The 18,796-nt window shown below is 48.7% G+C and overlaps 1 long non-coding RNA gene across 1 annotated transcript; it reads right to left on the minus strand.

Annotated features, from left to right (window-relative positions):
* Nucleotides 1-14,585: 14,585 nt before the first annotated feature.
* On the minus strand, nucleotides 14,586-15,304 carry LOC146772147 (uncharacterized). The gene is made up of 2 exons (XR_014972333.1): nucleotides 15,175-15,304; nucleotides 14,586-14,680 (listed from the first exon to the last, which is right to left on the minus strand). It is a non-coding gene; the product is annotated as an uncharacterized LOC146772147 (long non-coding RNA).
* Between the last annotated feature and the right edge of the window lie 3,492 nt (nucleotides 15,305-18,796).

The raw sequence follows: 18,796 nt of genomic DNA on the forward strand, positions 1-18,796 counted from the left end.
CTTCGCCCCGTTTCTCTTCTCCTGTACTGCGGGCGTCGTTGGTGAGACGACGGTCTCTGTCTCCATTTATTCTCCCGCGAATACTTCCTTCTGCTACGAGGTCGGTCTTGAACACGGTGCGCTTGTTCCTGACGGCCGTTGTGTCCCGTTTCGATGGTAGCGGTGTGTTCCTCCGCTTCGTCGTATATACGAGTCATTTCTTCTATCTCTTCCAATTCGTGGGGTTTCCTCAGTAGCCGTCTCCTGAGAGCTTCTGAGTGACAGCCAACTATGATTTGTGATTTGATAGCAGCGTCAGGCGAGAAGGTTTCGAACTCACAGTGTCTCGACAGCCGTCGTAACCGGGTGATAAATGCACTCATTGCCTCCTCTTTTCCTTGACGTGCTTGGTGAAACTCGTGGCGCTCATAGTCCACGTTTCTTTTATGTAGAAACTTTTTGTTTAGTGCCTCACGCACCTTGTCATATGTTCCACTATCTGCAGGTGAGAAATCCTTGATGATTTTACTTATTTCCCGGCCTGCTAGGTTGCGAAGGGCAATTAACTTCTCTTTGTCTTCCGTCACTCTGGATCCCTCGATTTAATCTTCGAAGTCTTCTAACCATTCTTGCCACTTGGGGCCCATACTCCCTCCTGTGGTCACGGTCAGAGGTTCCGGAGCTCGCAGGTGTGATCCTCCCGCAACAAGGAGCTTCCGCTGTGGTGAGGTCGCCATTGTGTCGTTGTTTTCTTTCCACTCCTTCGTTGGTGCTTGTTTCTTTATGTGTTCTCGCCAATGCTTGTTTATTTGCTCTCGTCAATGCTTGTTTATTTGCTCGTGTCAACGCTTGCTTATTTGCTCTTGCCAATGCTTGTTTACTTGCTCTCGCCAATGCGTGTTTATTTGCTCTTGCCAATGCTTGTTTACTTGCTCTCGCCAACGCTTGTTTATTTGCTCTTGCCAATGCTTGTTTACTTGCTCTCGTCAATGCTTGTTTATTTGCACTTGACAATGCTTGTTTGTTTGCACTCGACAATGCTTGTTTATTTCTTCTTGCCAATGCTTGTTTGTTCGCACATATCAATGCTTGTTTACTTGTACTTGACAATGCTTGTTTTACGTCCCTTCGCCAATGCTTGTTTATTTGCACTTGACAAGGCTTGCTTATTTGCTGCGTGCCTGACTTCAAAATGGCCGCTCTGCAACACTCAAGGGGACTGTCTCGAAAGCTGCCTGACTCCAAGATGGCCACCCTCCCTGCACACACACACGAGGCTCTCTCTCCTGGCTCATTCAGTCCTTTCCATGCTGGACTCACCGGCGGGCAGCTTCAAGGGTGGCACTCTTCAGGCTCTGCTTATTTTCGACGGCGACAGCTATCAGGTGAGGTCGGGGTGGGCTCCCGCCTTATTCTGCAGCTTCCCGCTTTTCCCTCGCGACAGCGTGCCAAAGCTCACGCATCGGGCGTGAGATCAGCCGGCATCGACGGGCTTTCAGCTCGCATTTCAACGCGCTCAACGGCGCTCGCTGGCAGGCTTTCGGAGACAGCGTCTCCAACGTAGAGGCACTCCACTCTTCGCTCTGGGGCACAAGGCAGGGTCGGGGTGGGCTCCCGACTTCTGTACTCACTGGTGGCATTCAAATCTCACGCATCCAGCGTGAATCGCGCTTCGGAGCGATCGGTCACTTCAGGCAGGTCCACACCTGTTCCTGTGGCTGCTCCCGGCTCTTCAACAATCTCTGGGGCTCCTTGGACAGTGGGGCTTGCTCATCCCACCCTCGTCGCCAGTTGTAGCATCGCGCTACAAAGAACCACGGACACTTCTGGTGGTTTAACAGGAGCTTTATTCATCAGCCTCTTGTCTCTGCCTTGTCCCTACACTAACTGCCTCTTCCTATCGTGACTCCTCCTCTTCCCCTCACTCTACTCGCTCCGCCCCCCAACTACTAGACTGCTGACTTCATTACACTGGGGAGCTCTAGTGAGTGCTCACACTCTTCTCTGTATCTCAGCCCGTCGCAGCAGTGACACGGCGGTGAGTAAACCGCGCTTTTCCTCGGACTTCCGTGTTGGACGAGACACGCGGGTATTGCTGTCTCTTGCAGGGGAGTTTAGGTGCCTAACGGCGCTTGGGTTGCCTTTTTCCCTGTTGGAGAAACCGTTAAGCTCCTTCAGTTTCATGCAGGGAAATAGATGCCCCGCGATATTTCAGCTATGACCTAATAGCTTGGAATCAAGTGACACTTTGCTTTGTATAGTTTTGTTATCCTATATATTAAGACCTTGTACATAACATGATCAAGTTGTGATAGCTTGGTGTTTGAACTTCCTTTAACAAACATTTATGGACACCTTACCCCAATGGTTTGGGATCAAGCTATATTAATGATGTCGTCCAGAGTAACCCTCTGATGTAGTGTCATTTGGTTATCCTTTCTTTAGTGTCATCAGGAGAGAGATAGTTCGGAGAGGGTAGAACCTGGCTAACAGGAAATAGGACAGATAGCCTGGATAGGTGTTTTGTCTGGCACTTAATTCAAAGGTATATAGTGAAGGCTCAAGGAGGGGAGGGGAGGGGAAGTGAAACAAGAAATTACCCTAACATTGTATTCTCTGTCGTCTTCTCTTTTGCCTAGAAGGTGTTCTGAATATGCCATCACCCTCTGCTCTCTTCTGATGTTACGACTCCTTTTCTCTTTACTTCAGGTAGGGGTTGTCATATAGAAGAACAGGCCACATAGAAATGATTGTGAGGAAGAAATAAAGTAGGAGGTCTTACGCTGTTTTCTTGTCTCCTTCACAGATCTCCCTCCCCGCAGTTCCTATCCTTCCCCCGCTCAATTACCTCAATAGTCTGTGTACGTATCGCTATTCCGGACTTGTGGTAGTTCAGAGGTGGGGCCCCTTTGAGCATCAGCACGACCCCGAGGAATTGGACGGAGGAGCACGGCACCCATGCAGATCTTCTGTCAACAGGACTGTACTCAGGCCCTCGGAGGCGACCTCCACGGAGTACTTCATTTTTAAATAAATAAGTGCCAGGGCTCTCGTAAGGTGGCCACTGCAGCTTGCACCACCCTTTGCCCCTACCAGCACGGCCAGTACCAACACAATTACTAACCATTGTACACCCACAAGTGTGACATTTTAAACTATTCCAGGCCCCCAAAGCTGTAAGAATGGCTTGTGTGGCAGGTATTAGTAATTTTTAATGTATATTGAATTATAAACTACTGTTGTGCTGATCTCTAAATTAGACAAACAGCACCACCATGTGGCAGACTGTTATAAGTGCCAGTGTTGACAATTAAGTACTGGTACAAGCACAGGAAACCACTGGCTCAAGTTAAGCACTGCCTCCATTCATATCTTCACTAAACTGGACTATACCCATGTCTTCTTGAAGGATCTACAAACGGACCGCCCAATTCCTCTATTATTGTCGGACCACTTGGTTATGCCTTTATCCATCTCGTTTTCTTCCATTTCCACTGCTCTGGCTTGTGGCCCTGCTCACTATTCCAGGAACTGGCATAAATTCAACACTCACTCTCAGTTCTGCTCTTCGGGCAAATATGCAGAGTTGAGTCACTCAGTGGATTCGGATTCCCATACTATCGACGCCTGGAACCGGTCTTCTCTTGACTCTACTCTTCCCCTTTAAACATGTCGCTTAAGTAGATCTCTCCCCCAAGCCCCGTGGTTTAGTTACGCATTACTTGAAGAAAAAAAGCTGCAAGAGCCTTAAATGAATCTGGCAAAAAAACTTACAGTAAGGACAACAAAAGGAACTGTAGACTGCCCTTATAAGAATATCATAAAAACTGCTGTTTTACTAGAGCCCTTTACTACACAGAGAACGTCACTATGGCACAAAATTGCTCAAAAGCTTTTTTTCAAGCGGTCAAATCTTTATCTGACCACACCATCCCCCCCCGCTATATCCCTCTTGCGGTTACAATGCATAGAATTGGTGGCTTTCTGTTGTAAGACAATAACTGACGTCTAGGCCGCTTTACAGCCTATTCCCACCTTCATGCTCTCAGTGACAAACAGGCAGACATACTACTTATGAGACGATGGGCTGTTTTCAGTTAGAAGCCAGAGACGTCTGTTCCTTCTGCTCCATCTCCTACTCTCTGCACCTTCCTGCCGGTGACGTTTTGTCCTTTACCACACTGCTTAATTGCATTAAACCTGGCTCCCCTTTCGATCCACTTCCTCCGGCATCTCTCGATAAACTATGCCCTGTTTTCATGGGCATAGTGATACAAGTTGTGAATTCCTCACTAACAGAAGGTTATGTTCCCAAAGGTTGGAAGTTCGCAATAGTAATGCCTTCATAAAGAAACCATCTCTAGACCCTTTTAACTGGTCCAATTACAGACCATCCTTGCTTTTACCAATATTTTCTCAAATCCTTGAGAAACACGCAAACCCAAAAATGTCTACATTCACTGAATCCAATGGTCTCCTCCAGGCCTCTCGATCTGGTTTCAGGGCGGTTCACTGCACCGGGACCACTTCACTTGGAGTCTCCGGACAGTTAAGACTCCAACTGGACACGGCTGGTACCGCTGCTCTGATTCTACGAGATTTGAGTGCTGCGTTTGATACGGTATCTCAAACTATTGCTTCGAAGACTGAAGAACACAGGTGTTCATGGCCGGCCTTCATCTGGCTTTGCTATTTCCGACAGGCCGGCTCCTGCCAGGTTCTGTCCACTTGACTTCTGGTGACCGAAGGTTCAGCCCAACGTTATCATTTATCTCTGACCGCTGGCGAACACACTGGAAAGCTGTGGCCAAACGTTTATTTCCTTTGAAGACGATACTCAGATCAATGTCCATCATCTAAGGAGATTTGCAGCTCGGACGTCCTGAATATGTCTCTGGAAAGTGGCTGCATCGATGAACAGAATCTGCTTTAAACTGACTGAAGTCTTATTGGTAAGCAATCAACCCCATCTGTGGGGTCCAAACATTTGGGCCGATGTCCTCAGGGCACCCCCACTCCAGTTTCCGTAGTTAAGAACCTGGGATTCTGGCTTGATTAAAAGCTTTTAGTAAACTACCAAATCCCCATGGTAGATGCCACCTGCTTCGGTGTTCTAAGATGGTAAAAATAAATACTTAGGCTGTTGCCCACTACTGCCCAACCCCACTCCAGTAATTCAAGCACCAATTATCTCTAGACTGGATTACAGTAACATCCGTCAATAAAGAGCCCCTAAGGCCTTTCTAAAGACGGCTGCAAGATTATTCACTTGCCTGAATTTTCGTCTCCTCCGAGATCTGCACTGGCTTCCAGTTGAGAAGCGTATCCATTTCAAAGTCATGTGTTGCATGCATAAGGCTTTGTCAAACACAAGTCCACTTTATCTGGGATCCCTGGAGACACCCCATCACCCCAATCGACCTTTTTGATCATCCAATAACAATCTTTTGCAGTTCCCAGAGTGAGAAGAACCCACCAAGGCTGTAGGTCTTTCTCCTATTTAGGTCTTTAAATGTGGAATACCTTGCCAGGTGTTTTGACACTGGGCCTGTCTTTTACGGTCTCCCAAAAGCTGTTAAAGAAATGGCTTTTTTGAATCTTACATGTATGTTAAGATTTCGATGGCACACTTAAAATACTACGCGCTGCCAATCTCGGACGAGTTTCCTTTTGTTTTTTCATCTTCGGGCTGGAGCGCGTTTACTGTCCTTGAAAGCGCACGGAGGCGCTTCACTTGAAAATACAATCTCGCTGTAGCGCGATTACTGATCTTGATAGCGCACGGAGTCACTTCACTTGAGCACACCTTCACGCTGGGGCACGGATGCGTTTCAGTTGGTTTTGACACAGAAGGATTACCAACGGTTCTCATGAGCTGTTGAAAGGCTCTACATGCTTGTGTTTGTTTCAGCACCATTTTCTTTATTACTTTTGTCTGTTCACACACACAAATAGTGTGAAGAAGAAGTAACTCACACTGGAACCTTACAGATACAGACATTACCAGAGGACTATCTGGTTACAGACAAGTCCATTGTATTGACTGTCTGCTGAGTATCTAACTTGCATCAGTGCTACAGAGTACGTTATACACGGAGGATTCAAGATTCCAACATATCTTGTTTTCTTTCATTTTTTCCTTTTGTGCCTTTTTTCTTAAGTGGAATGCGTGCAGCAGCTTTGAGTGTAAGTGCAGTGCATCACATAGTTAACATTGATAAAGACTGAAGGATAAGTGTGGAAGATCATGTTTGTTGTGTTGTGTCTCATACAGGACACACGGGGCGATCATAGGAGTGAGGTCTACAACTCCAAGCCAGCGCTCCCCTGGGTGTTTTCGCTGCTGCAACTTTGTTTCGTTTGTCCCTTTTTTCCCTTTCCCCTATTGTGGTGTGATCTGCTGAGTGGTCTCATACATACCAGCAGGTGGTTTCATATAGGGGGAAAAGGTAACTTAGCATCTTGCATCGCTCCCGCTGTATCCGGCTTACCAGGTTAGTGTTAACCTATCTTCGTGCCTTGGCAGCGTGTAACAAAATCTAATAATAATAATTCTAGCGTGGTCCTCTGTGGCAACCTCCGTGCAGATCTAGTCAGCCGGGCTTTATGGAAGTTGTGAGATGCTGGTATATGATGTCCACTTATGAAAGTGGGCACCTTGCACCAGTCCAGACAACCCTTATGGCGATTTAAAAGGTCTCAGACAACCTTAGAAAGTTCTCTAAGTGGTAGCTCTGGAGAGCAGCCTGCACGCTTAGTCCAGAAGCAGCTTGTTTTACCAGAATACAATCTTATAGATTAAGTAAAAAAGAGCCACACCAAGTACTTATAAAAATATGTATTTATTATAAAATACATTCTAGTACAATCAAATATCTCCTACACTGAGATAAACAATACTTTAGCAAAGAAACACAGTAAATAGCACAAAATAAACAGTGGGCCCCAGGGGGACCAAACCATATACTAAAAGTGGTATAAGAACCATGACAGGGGTCAAGACAATGTTGAGAGGACATAGAAGGGCTGGAACCCACGTAACAATCCAAGGTCAGTAGAAAGTGATCCCACGGAGAGCGTGTGCAGTGTGGGAACACGACCGCGTTCTCTGTACAAATCAACGTGTAAGTCACAGTTGGATTATTAAAGATTAAGGGCCCTTCCCAGCGGACCCTGAAGAAACGCTGTGGAAGACAGAAGGTTGGACAGCCACCCCACCCATGGATACCCTAGTACCCACATTACCTACACCAGGGAAGCCGGTGCATAGGTGAGAAGTGGTGTCGGAAACAACTGCCAAACCCAATTGAGGACTTCAGGAAAGTGCCGCTGTTGCAGAAGGAGAAAGTGTCTGGTTGAATCCAAAGGTGGATTCTAGATGAGAGGTACTTGCAAGCAGAGGGGAAAGTGTCTGTCACTCAGGAGTGACCAGGAGGCTTGGAAGATGAATGCCCTCCAATATCGGGTGGTGCAGGATGGATGAAGATGACCGTGACTCTGCAGCTGTGATTCGCTGCAGCCATTTTGGAGATGGTCATCGCGTAATTACGCAGTGCCCCTCTATATAGTATAAGGCTGCTTCACTGACAACCCGGGAGAATGGACTCCGTAAGCTGCAGGGGTGTCCTGCTCATGCAGGGGCACACTCATTTGGAACTAAGCACCCTGGCTTCAGGATTACAAGGGCCTGCTATACGGGTGACGTAGGTTTCCTATATCTAGGGTCACTGGACTTAAAACCTATATCTTTAGTAAGTGGTGTAAACACCAAATTACACAGACTGCTGTGGCAAGCTTGTAGTTCAAATTTGAATAGTCTCCATGGGTGGCATAATACATGCTTTAGCCCATGGGAGGCCTCTGGGGTACTTATGCCCTGGGTACATAGGTACCATATACTAAGGACATAAGGGTACCCCCGGTATCCAATCTGGGGTGTACCCAAGTACTAACCGCAACTTAAGGGAGAAAGCAGAGACTGGTTTCCTGATCAGCAGGATCCCTGTCAGACTAGTCAAAAACCAGCATAGCTTGAGGTAAAAAGTGGGGGTAACCATGCAGAAGGAGCCTACCTTCCTGTAGAGGTCCACTCAGCTCACTCTACTGAGGTGACCTCCATGCAGATCTCTCAGCTGGACTGTGCTCCGGTTATCTCTGCTCACTCTACTGAGGTGACCTCCGTGCATATCTCTCAGCTGGACTGTGCTCCGGTCATCTCCGCTCACTCTGAGATGACCTCTGTGCAGATCTTCACTCAGCTGGACTGTGCTCCGGTCATCTCCGCCCACTCTTCTGAGGTGACCTCTGTGCAGATCTTCACTCAGCTGGACTGTGCTCCGGTCATCTCCGCTCACTCTACTGAGGTGAGCTCCGTGCAGATCTTCACTCAGCTGGACTGTGCTCCGGTCATCTCCGCTCACTCTACTGAGGTGACCTCCGTGCAGCTCTTCACTCAGCTGGACTGTGCTCCGGTCATCTCCGCCCACTCTTCTGAGGTGACCTCCGTGCAGATCTTCACTCAGCTGGGCTTTATGAAGGTCCTCTTGGCTCAGACCACTCGGGCGACATCCACTCAGATTTTCAACCAGGAGGGCTGTATGCAGACCCTCTGGGTCCACTGCAGCAAGGCCACCGTTAAGTAGATCTTTCATCATCTTGGCCGTAGAACGGTCTTTTTTTGACAGTCTCGCTGTTATACACACTATGATTCAATTCTCCTGGTGGGTCGCAGGGCCCAAGGTTTGCTTCTGGCCAGCAATGCCTTTGTTGCTTGCAAACTAAAGCGGATGTGAAAGGTCTTCAAGTACAGTTTTCTAAAGAGCTCAAAATATTTCCGCATTCCTGAGAAACTGCATCTCACCATTTTTTCTTATAATGATGTTACTGCAGCCGGTCAGACCTGGAAAAGAGAAGGTCATTTATTGTTTTAATGGAGCCAGACTCGGCAAGCCAGAGCTCCTGCTGCTCGCCGCACAGGAAGAGGGGCTTTTACTGCCCTGAAGGGACACATTTGAACAAAAGAAGCAAAGGGCTGGTTGTCACATCCACCATGAACACACAGACAGGAGAGATGCTTTGCAGGCGAACTAACACAATCATCTTTCAGTCCTTATGTTTAATATAATCAAGCACACACAGATGCCCGTCCAGACAAGGAAAGGCAGGCGCCCTGTTTATGAGCAACCGTTGGACGTTCATAGGGGAGAGCCAGTACACTGCGTTCTCGCAAGGGGATCAGGAGTGGAAAACCGTGTATCCCCTGGACTCTGATCTGCTACAAACACATCCAGTCAACATACCACCTGGTGATAAGAGGCAATAGACACCTTGCAGGAAGCTGGCTCTGTATATGCTATACCAAAGAGAGGTATAGCGTACACAGAGTCCAATGGAACCCCAAAGGTAGGCAGAGGTAAAGTTGGATAGAACCTTACTCTCCATTTGTGGTAGTGTGGTCGAGCAGTAAGGCTTTATCAGAGGACGTTGTTAAGCATGTTGTAGTACACACTCAGTCAGCAAATTAATTCACACACTCAAAGACTGAACTTCAGACCAATTGTTTCTGAATACAAATATTTTTAGTTATTTTATTTTCAGAACCAAGCAAGCCTGGCACAGATAAGCAATGAATACTTTACAGTAGTAATGCAGTTGTAGCACGGTTTGGATTGCAATTGTATATGCACTTTGTTTTGATTACAGTATTGTTACTGAAAATGCGATGCTTTGATAATACAGTACATATACTTTGTATAGGCTTTTTAGTAAAATGACCAGTAGATTACTTTGCAGATTACTTTTCTTTAACATTGCAGTATACCTGGATACTGCACTGAAACATTTCCTGTAAACAGCTGAGTCGACGCGTTTTTGTTATTTAGTACAATTTAAAGGATTTCTTAGGTTTTCCAACTTTTCATAGAAAAACAGTCAATGTTATCCTATGGGGGAAAATAGTGTTATCGGTTAGCAGGTAAGTACTTTGTTGTGGGAGCTGGTGTTCTGGGGTTAGACTCCGGGGTCCTCCAGGGTCAAGGATGCACTCTTGTAACACCCTCAGCGGCACTAGGGCGGCCGGGTGCAGAGTGCTAAAGCCCAATGTTATCCAATGGGGGATAGGGGGCCTCCGGTTGGTGGATGCTGACTAGCAGGCCACTAGGTTGTGGGAGAAAAGCTCCTGCACTTAACCTCAGGTCAAATGGGGGTTTAGGCCAGCACAAAAGGTGCACCCTCAGGGGCGGCCGGGTGCAGAGTGCTGTTTTGGCGTCGGGTGCCCTGTAGCTTTCAATAGGCAGTCTCCTGCTTGCAAAAACACTGCAGGCTCGCGGACAAAGGTCTTCTGGGTGTGACCACCACTTGGAGAGTTAAGTTGGGATGCTGGAGGTTGGTTAGGCACCGTTGGTTGGGCTACCCAAGGCCATGGTGAGTCGGGTGCAGGGGTGCCTTTTAGGGTTGGATCTTATCAGCTGCTGGTCACGGTTGGGGGGACCTTCCGGTTTAAGGCTGCAGGCGTCAGTTGGAGGCAGGTCAGGGGTCACCGGATCTCGGGTCAGGATCGCCGGGGAGACCACCTCTTGGTGTTGGGCCACTCGAACTCGGGCCGTGGGCGTCGGGTGCAGACCCGCAGATCCTTGCGGAGCTGGAGTCCGTTTGAACAAATCCGGTGTTCACGGGAGACAGAATCTTTGGGATTGAAGGCAGGCAGGTCACCCGGATTTCTCGAGGTTGTTGGCTGCAGGACACACCGAGATTTTGCTGCAGCAGGATCGAGGTGGGGATAGGCCAGTAGAGCCAGGGGCAAGTCAGTGGGCGTCCTCTTGTTAGCTTCGGCACGGGTATCAGAGCGCTTTACATGAGCACCAGTTTTGTTACAGATTGCCCCCTAAATACTGTATTTAGGGGGCCTTTTTTGGGGTCTCGAGGTCAGTAGCCAATAGGCTACTGGCCTTAGGGTGACTACACCCTTGGTGTGCTCACCCCACATGGGGGAGTGAGCACAATCCCTAATCCTGACTGGGGAGTGCCTGCCATCTGCAAGATTGGCAGGCACCGAAGAGTGGGCTTCACCTAGCCTCCCCCACCTGAGGAGTGGGGTTGGCAGAGGTGGGCACACCTTCTAAGCTGGCTAATTTTTCCCGCCAAAAAGGAGGGGAGACAGGAAGTGGACCCGCTTCTGAGAGCAGGAGAGGCTGGGGTCGCATTACAAAGGCTGCCAGGCCTTTGAAGCTCCTCTGCCACAGATGGTTCTTCCTGGCCTGGGGGGCGGTGTGAACACCTCCACCCAGGAAAGGCTTTGTTTCTGGATTCAGGGAGCAAAGGCTCAAACCCTAGGGGTCCAGAAACATGTCTCCGGCTGGTAGGCTGGTGTATACCAGTCAGGGAACCCACCAGAGGCGGGTCGTTTTTCAGGGGTCGTCTCCAAGATGCCCTCTGTGTGCATTTTTCATTAAATCCCACACTGGCATCAGTGTGGGTTTAATGTGCTGAGAAGTTTGATACCAAACTTCTCAGTTTTCAGTGTAGCCATTATAGTGCTGTGGAGTTCGTAATGACAAGCTCCCACCACCATATACTCTTAATGGCAGCACTGCACTTACAATGTCTAAGAATGGACTTAGACACTGTAGGGGTACAGGGCTCATGCACCCGTACCCTCACCACTGGTATAGTGCACCCAGCTAGAGGGGTGACTGATCTATGCCAGGGCAGTGGGTTGTAGGCATGGCACACAGGGAAGGGTGCTATATCGACTCTTCGCTTTGTTTTGCACCAAGACACGCAGCCTGCAATGGCAGTGTGTGCGCGTAAAGGTACAGGACCTCTACGGGTGGCACAATAAGTGCTACAGCCCTTAGAGGCCTTCTCTGGTCACAGTGCCCTGGGTACCGGTACCATTTACCAGGGGCTGCCCTGTGGCCAGATACACCAATTGTGGTTGCGTTGTGGGCACAACAAGTCAAAAGTGAATCAGTAGTCTGGCAAAAAGTGGGGGTTACTGCAACAGAAACCCAGCTTCTCACACACCATCACTATGGGTGAGAGCAAACTGGTTGTGCTTCCTTTCAGCATCCATAGCTTGCTGAAAGGTGGAGCCCGTCCAGCGGGCTTCAGGGTTATCAAGAGCACGTCAGGTAGAGTGGTACAGCGTCAACTCTGAACACTCTTTGAAGAGCCATGAGGCACCACAGGGGAGGTCTGAGGGTGGGGCCGTGGAGCACGGTGACTTGCGGTAGTGATTGTCCAGTGGCTGAGGGGGAGGCAGGGGTTTCAAAGATCTACAGGGTTAGTCTGTCAAGCACAGCCCAAAGTAAGAGGGTCACCTCTGTGACATCTGCAGAGATGCACCCAAGGGGTGGTGCCATCCAGTGGCTGTGCGTGGGCCACAGTACAGGGGCTGGAGGGAAGCGTCGAGGTTCATGCGCACCATGAGATGGCAATGCTACCCCGCGATCATAAATCAATAAAAGAGGAATAGCAACAGAAAGAGGACTGCACCCATGACTCTACCCCATAGTCACTACTAAAGGTCCATGCGGAAGGCGACCACACTCCACATCCAAAGGGCGAGCTCAAGGGCAGTTAGAAGCTCTGACAGACTTTGGAAGTGAAGTCTGACCCGAAATGAAACCAGCGCTGACACTAAAGGTTCTCCTGGAGAACAAGGTCTGAGTAGGACCTTTGCTCAGAAGTAATTCCCTCAGAGGCTACAGAACCATTACAGCACCCGGTACAGTGCGACAGGTTACGGCTGCTGCCCGTTTGGGCCTGGAAAGAGCTAGGGTCAGAAACTCTGCATCCTCCTCTGGACCTTCAGCAGCCACTCACGACTGCAGTGCAAAGCGGTCACTGGATGTCGGGGACTAGCACATCTGGGGACACACCTCATACACACAGAGGGGACAGAATAGGGCTTCATGGTACAAACCTCATGTAGATGCATACCGGGGAGAGCGGTCACTGGCTGTACAACACTACCACCTCTGGGGACAAACCTCATACAGCCTAAGAGGGGACAGAATAGAGCTTCATTGTGCAAGCCTCATGTAGGTCCATAACGGGGAGCGCTGTCACTGACTGCACAGGATTAGCACCTCTGGGGACAAACCTCAGATAGAGCCAATGAGGCGAGAGCTGTCACTGATCGAAGGAGACCAGCACTCAAGGGTACAAACCTCACACATCCACAGGGTGAGGAAAAACACACTGAGCTCTGGGGAATAATTTAACCCAGGACAATCCACCACAGGAAGAACTCAACAAAAACAGCAGACACCAACCAAGTCATGTGACAGGAGGAAGTTAAAGATTAGGTCACGGTGTGAGCACATAATCACCACATTCCCAGGTTGCACCTCCCCCAGCCACTCCTCCCCGTCCCATGACGCCACCCAGAGCGCCACTGAATCCTTGCTGGTAAGTTCTCACCCGACTGCAACCGTCGCTTGTTCCTTTCACCTGTAGACCGCCTCCCTGGAAACGCAGAGCTTAAAGATACCTTACTGGATGCAGTCAGCCCTCATAGCCACATGAGATGCACAAACAATCACAGTGGACAATAAGAGAGTGACTGCCATCCAGCGTCTGGACTTCTAGTATTTGACTCTGCTCATGTCCAGACCCTTCTACAGAGACTCCATCACGGATTATGTGAAGACGCCATAAAATGGATTGACTCATACCTCAAAGAAGGAAAGCTTTCGTTTCTACCCCCTCCCAACATTATGGCGCCCACCAGTGGTCTATCACCTCTCTTCTCCTATTCCACATCTTTGTTATCCCTTAACACACCTGATTGGACTGTTCAAACTTACATGTTGCAATTATGAGCATTTCAAATGAGGCCCAGAAAACTTCTACATGTTAAGATGTAGTGATCACCTGTGCGCCTTGGGTGCAGGAATGATGATTAACCACCTATAGGTCAAATACCGCAAAGACGGATCACGACCAGCAGACCATGGCACAGACACCAGCGACCAACATATGGCCGAAGGAACTCGATGCCCCGCTAGCTGTGGCAAGAGGACTGAGAAACCTAACTACGGACTAGGATCTGTCCCCGATACCACATGCCAATGAGGTCCGTCCCAAGGGGCACCTTCTACCCAATGGAAAGGCTGCAACGTGTCTTCTCATTCACTGGATACCAACAAAAAGTACAAGCATCATAACTCCGTTAGATTAAAAAAGAATCTGCATCAAAGTTTTAGGGAATAAAGAAAGGCAGTTTCAACTGCCAACACAATGAGGATACAGACCGGAAGTGGGGAACACCAGGACAGATGGGGGGTGGGGAGCAGGGAACACCAGGACATGGGGGTGGGAATGGGGAACACTAGGACATGGGGGAGCAAGGAGGCACATGAGCAGTGAGGAAGAGGAAGGAGGGAGCATCAGTAAGTGCACAGAGAAGGAACAAAAAGTGTTGAAGAGGAAGCAGGATGAGCACAGCAAGCAGTAAGAGCACGGAGGCGGCACAGGATCACAACAGGAATCACAAGAAGGAGCGAGACGAGAGGACTGTGCTCCACTGTCCACACCCTGAGACCAGTGCTGTGTAAGTAAACCTTGAAACACGCACAAAGACAAAATAAACCAGACTGAAGTGGTTGTTTTTTCCATTTATTGTCTCTCGTCAGTCTACAATATAATACTCTGTACAAAGGGGGTGACGTGGAGGGCACATCTGGGATTGAGGAGCCTGAGGAATAAACAAAAGAGAGGGTTAAGTGTCGAAGGTCTGTGCCCAGATATCATACAAGAGTAACCAACAGATGGCATGTGCAGCATGGGAATGGCATGGACTAGGCTCCTGCATGCATACAAAAAGCAGGAAGGCAGGAACCTGGTGAGGCTGGTAACGTTCAAGACAGAAAGCGCAAGGTTTCTTCCAGGTCCAGCGTGTACCCAGAAGATAGCACACGCATTGTCCAAGTCCCACATACGCCCAACGAATACTGCAAACACACAATGCTTCTAAATCTTCCACTCATCGAGTCATGCGGCACGTTTGGAAAGTGTTTCCAGGTCCTATTTGTACTCAATAAAGAGGCACATACTAGTCACCCAGCAATGCTCCGTATGCAACAAAGCTTCCAGGCAGTGCCTGCATTGTGGTGACAACAGTTGTGCACCAGGGGCTGAGCTACACTGAATTCACCATTCTGGTTCCCTTAACCCACACCCGGGACGCACCTAGATCACTCCAGAGCCTTCACGATGGCCTGGGTCGCCTCCAGAGCAATCAGGGCCTCCGCTTTGGCCACCTCGTCCGATGCGCTCGACAGCTCCGTCTGCGCCTTCTCCAAGTTTGCCTTTGCAGTCTGAGGAAGAACGAACAGTTATTATTGGAATCCTATTCCTCCTTCATGAACATATTTTTGAATTAATAAACACTATCGGCACCCTAAAGCAGCCTACGTTTAAAATGCAACATTACTTTTTCTTTTTTCTTCTTTCCTCATATTTGTTTTCCCTCGATTTCCCTGATGCAATGTATTTTGTCTAATCTAAGCTACATAATAAGTGTTGCTGATAAAATTACAAAAGTTACTGGTTTTAAATCTTCGCATATTCTACTCTTTTTACCGTAGAACTAAACACACAATTAGAAACGAAAATGAGCTCATGGTAGTAATGTACTCTGCAACAGTAATGACTCCTCTTCTTTAACGCTTGGAGCCTCAGACACCTGCAGCCAAACTATAGGCGAAGTGCACGTCTCAAAAGGTGTCACACAGATTACTAACTTAACTCAGTGTATGAAGTGGCTACTAGGTGGAAGAGGTGTGGCGCAGCGGCCAGGGTGCCCGACTCCAGACCACAGGGTTCACAGTTCGATCCCCAGTGCCGGCGGCAGGTTAGCCCAGCACCATGTGACTCTGGGCAATTGCTCGCTTAATCTTCCCGACGGCCCCCAGCGCCGGGACACCTCTCCGGAGGTAGCTGTGCACTTTACAAACACTGCTATTTCATTTACTTTAAGTCACACACACTATAGCACATTGCAGTTTATCTCAATTGTGCCAGCACTCTTGTAGTCTATTTTCACTCCCTTTTCTAAATTTCAAACTCGCTACACTAGTTTTTCACCTTTTCCGGGTTCTCAGGACCCATCACTCAATTCTCTAAAAATAATTTGCTGCACTCCTGTTACATAGCACTCAGTGGTGGCTATGACTGGTCCCGAATTACAGCTAAACTCATGATGTTCTTTACATCCATTACAGCCTTGAGAAAGCCCTCGTCCGAATGATTGCCAAAGGGCGAAACACGTGTCGGCTGTCGAATGTCTAGAAGTAATCCCTGTAAGAGTCTGGAGATTGATGGAAATTCATAAATCAAGAATAAATATAAATACAAGAATACCAATTGGAATCTCGAAGTTTCTTTATCAAAAGGATACCAACATTCGGAGGAGGAGGATACGTACTCGCATGTTTTCCTAACTACACATATCTGCCTGCAAGCAGCATCCCACTGCACATTTCCTTACATTAGCTTTTCATTCTTGAAAACTATCTTACGAAAGAAACCGACATACAACTGATACATTGTATTTTTAAACAAAGCCAATTAGCAATGCAGTTTAGCACTACAAAATTAATTTGGATGAAAATAAAACTGGACTGGGCCCCCAAAAAACGAAAACAAAGCAAGGGTAGTGCATAGACACATTATTGTTAACTGATGAATGCCGTTCGCAGTTTTACGGGTGTAAGACCTCCGGCGTCCCAGAATGTATCACAAGGTCAGATTTCTATTGGAAAGTCCAGGCAAATAAAGAATCTCTACCCATGTTCCTCTGCGCTCTGATATTGTATGTCAATTTGTAATGTAAAGTTCCTCATGTTAAGCGCTCCGAATCATCTGCCAAGTGGGAAGAGACAATACCATTAGACCCTTTTACAGGGAACGCCTTTCTACACCTGCTTGACTCCTTAAATGGCCCCCATAACTATGCCCTTGTCCAAAGCGCTCCTACTCCCCTTGTTTGGGATGGATCCAGCATCTTTGCCCTGGAGTCTCAGAGACCCCTCTTAGAGAGTCCACAGTGACAAGGGTGTCACACATAGTGGAGGACTGAGACTGACCCCCTTACCACTGGGAGCCGTCTCCTACCCTGCCTGATGTCAGACACTGTGTTCCTGCTGGGTTTCCTCCCCCCTCCCCCACCTTTTCCCTCCTTCATTCCTCAGAGTGTGCCTGTGACCAAAGCACTCCCCTCCCCTTGTTGGGTAGGGATCCAGCATCTTATGCCATGAAGTCTCAGCGACCCCGCTGAGAGAGTCAACCGTGACAAGGGTGACAACTAGTGGAGGAATGGGGTAGTGATTGTCCAGTGGCTGAGGGGGAGGCAGGGGTTTCAAAGATCTACAGGGTTAGTCTGTCAAGCACAGCCCAAAGTAAGAGGGTCACCTCTGTGACATCTGCAGAGATGCACCCAAGGGGTGGTGCCATCCAGTGGCTGTGCGTGGGCCACAGTACAGGGGCTGGAGGGAAGCGTCGAGGTTCATGCGCACCATGAGATGGCAATGCTACCCCGCGATCATAAATCAATAAAAGAGGAATAGCAACAGAAAGAGGACTGCACCCATGACTCTACCCCATAGTCACTACTAAAGGTCCATGCGGAAGGCGACCACACTCCACATCCAAAGGGCGAGCTCAAGGGCAGTTAGAAGCTCTGACAGACTTTGGAAGTGAAGTCTGACCCGAAATGAAACCAGCGCTGACACTAAAGGTTCTCCTGGAGAACAAGGTCTGAGTAGGACCTTTGCTCAGAAGTAATTCCCTCAGAGGCTACAGAACCATTACAGCACCCGGTACAGTGCGACAGGTTACGGCTGCTGCCCGTTTGGGCCTGGAAAGAGCTAGGGTCAGAAACTCTGCATCCTCCTCTGGACCTTCAGCAGCCACTCACGACTGCAGTGCAAAGCGGTCACTGGATGTCGGGGACTAGCACATCTGGGGACACACCTCATACACACAGAGGGGACAGAATAGGGCTTCATGGTACAAACCTCATGTAGATGCATACCGGGGAGAGCGGTCACTGGCTGTACAACACTACCACCTCTGGGGACAAACCTCATACAGCCTAAGAGGGGACAGAATAGAGCTTCATTGTGCAAGCCTCATGTAGGTCCATAACGGGGAGCGCTGTCACTGACTGCACAGGATTAGCACCTCTGGGGACAAACCTCAGATAGAGCCAATGAGGCGAGAGCTGTCACTGATCGAAGGAGACCAGCACTCAAGGGTACAAACCTCACACATCCACAGGGTGAGGAAAAACACACTGAGCTCTGGGGAATAATTTAACCCAGGACAATCCACCACAGGAAGAACTCAACAAAAACAGCAGACACCAACCAAGTCATGTGACAGGAGGAAGTTAAAGATTAGGTCACGGTGTGAGCACATAATCACCACATTCCCAGGTTGCACCTCCCCCAGCCACTCCTCCCCGTCCCATGACGCCACCCAGAGCGCCACTGAATCCTTGCTGGTAAGTTCTCACCCGACTGCAACCGTCGCTTGTTCCTTTCACCTGTAGACCGCCTCCCTGGAAACGCAGAGCTTAAAGATACCTTACTGGATGCAGTCAGCCCTCATAGCCACATGAGATGCACAAACAATCACAGTGGACAATAAGAGAGTGACTGCCATCCAGCGTCTGGACTTCTAGTATTTGACTCTGCTCATGTCCAGACCCTTCTACAGAGACTCCATCACGGATTATGTGAAGACGCCATAAAATGGATTGACTCATACCTCAAAGAAGGAAAGCTTTCGTTTCTACCCCCTCCCAACA

Source organism: Triturus cristatus, chromosome 12, assembly GCF_964204655.1.
Source record: "Triturus cristatus chromosome 12, aTriCri1.1, whole genome shotgun sequence".
Taxonomy (NCBI): domain Eukaryota; kingdom Metazoa; phylum Chordata; class Amphibia; order Caudata; family Salamandridae; genus Triturus; species Triturus cristatus.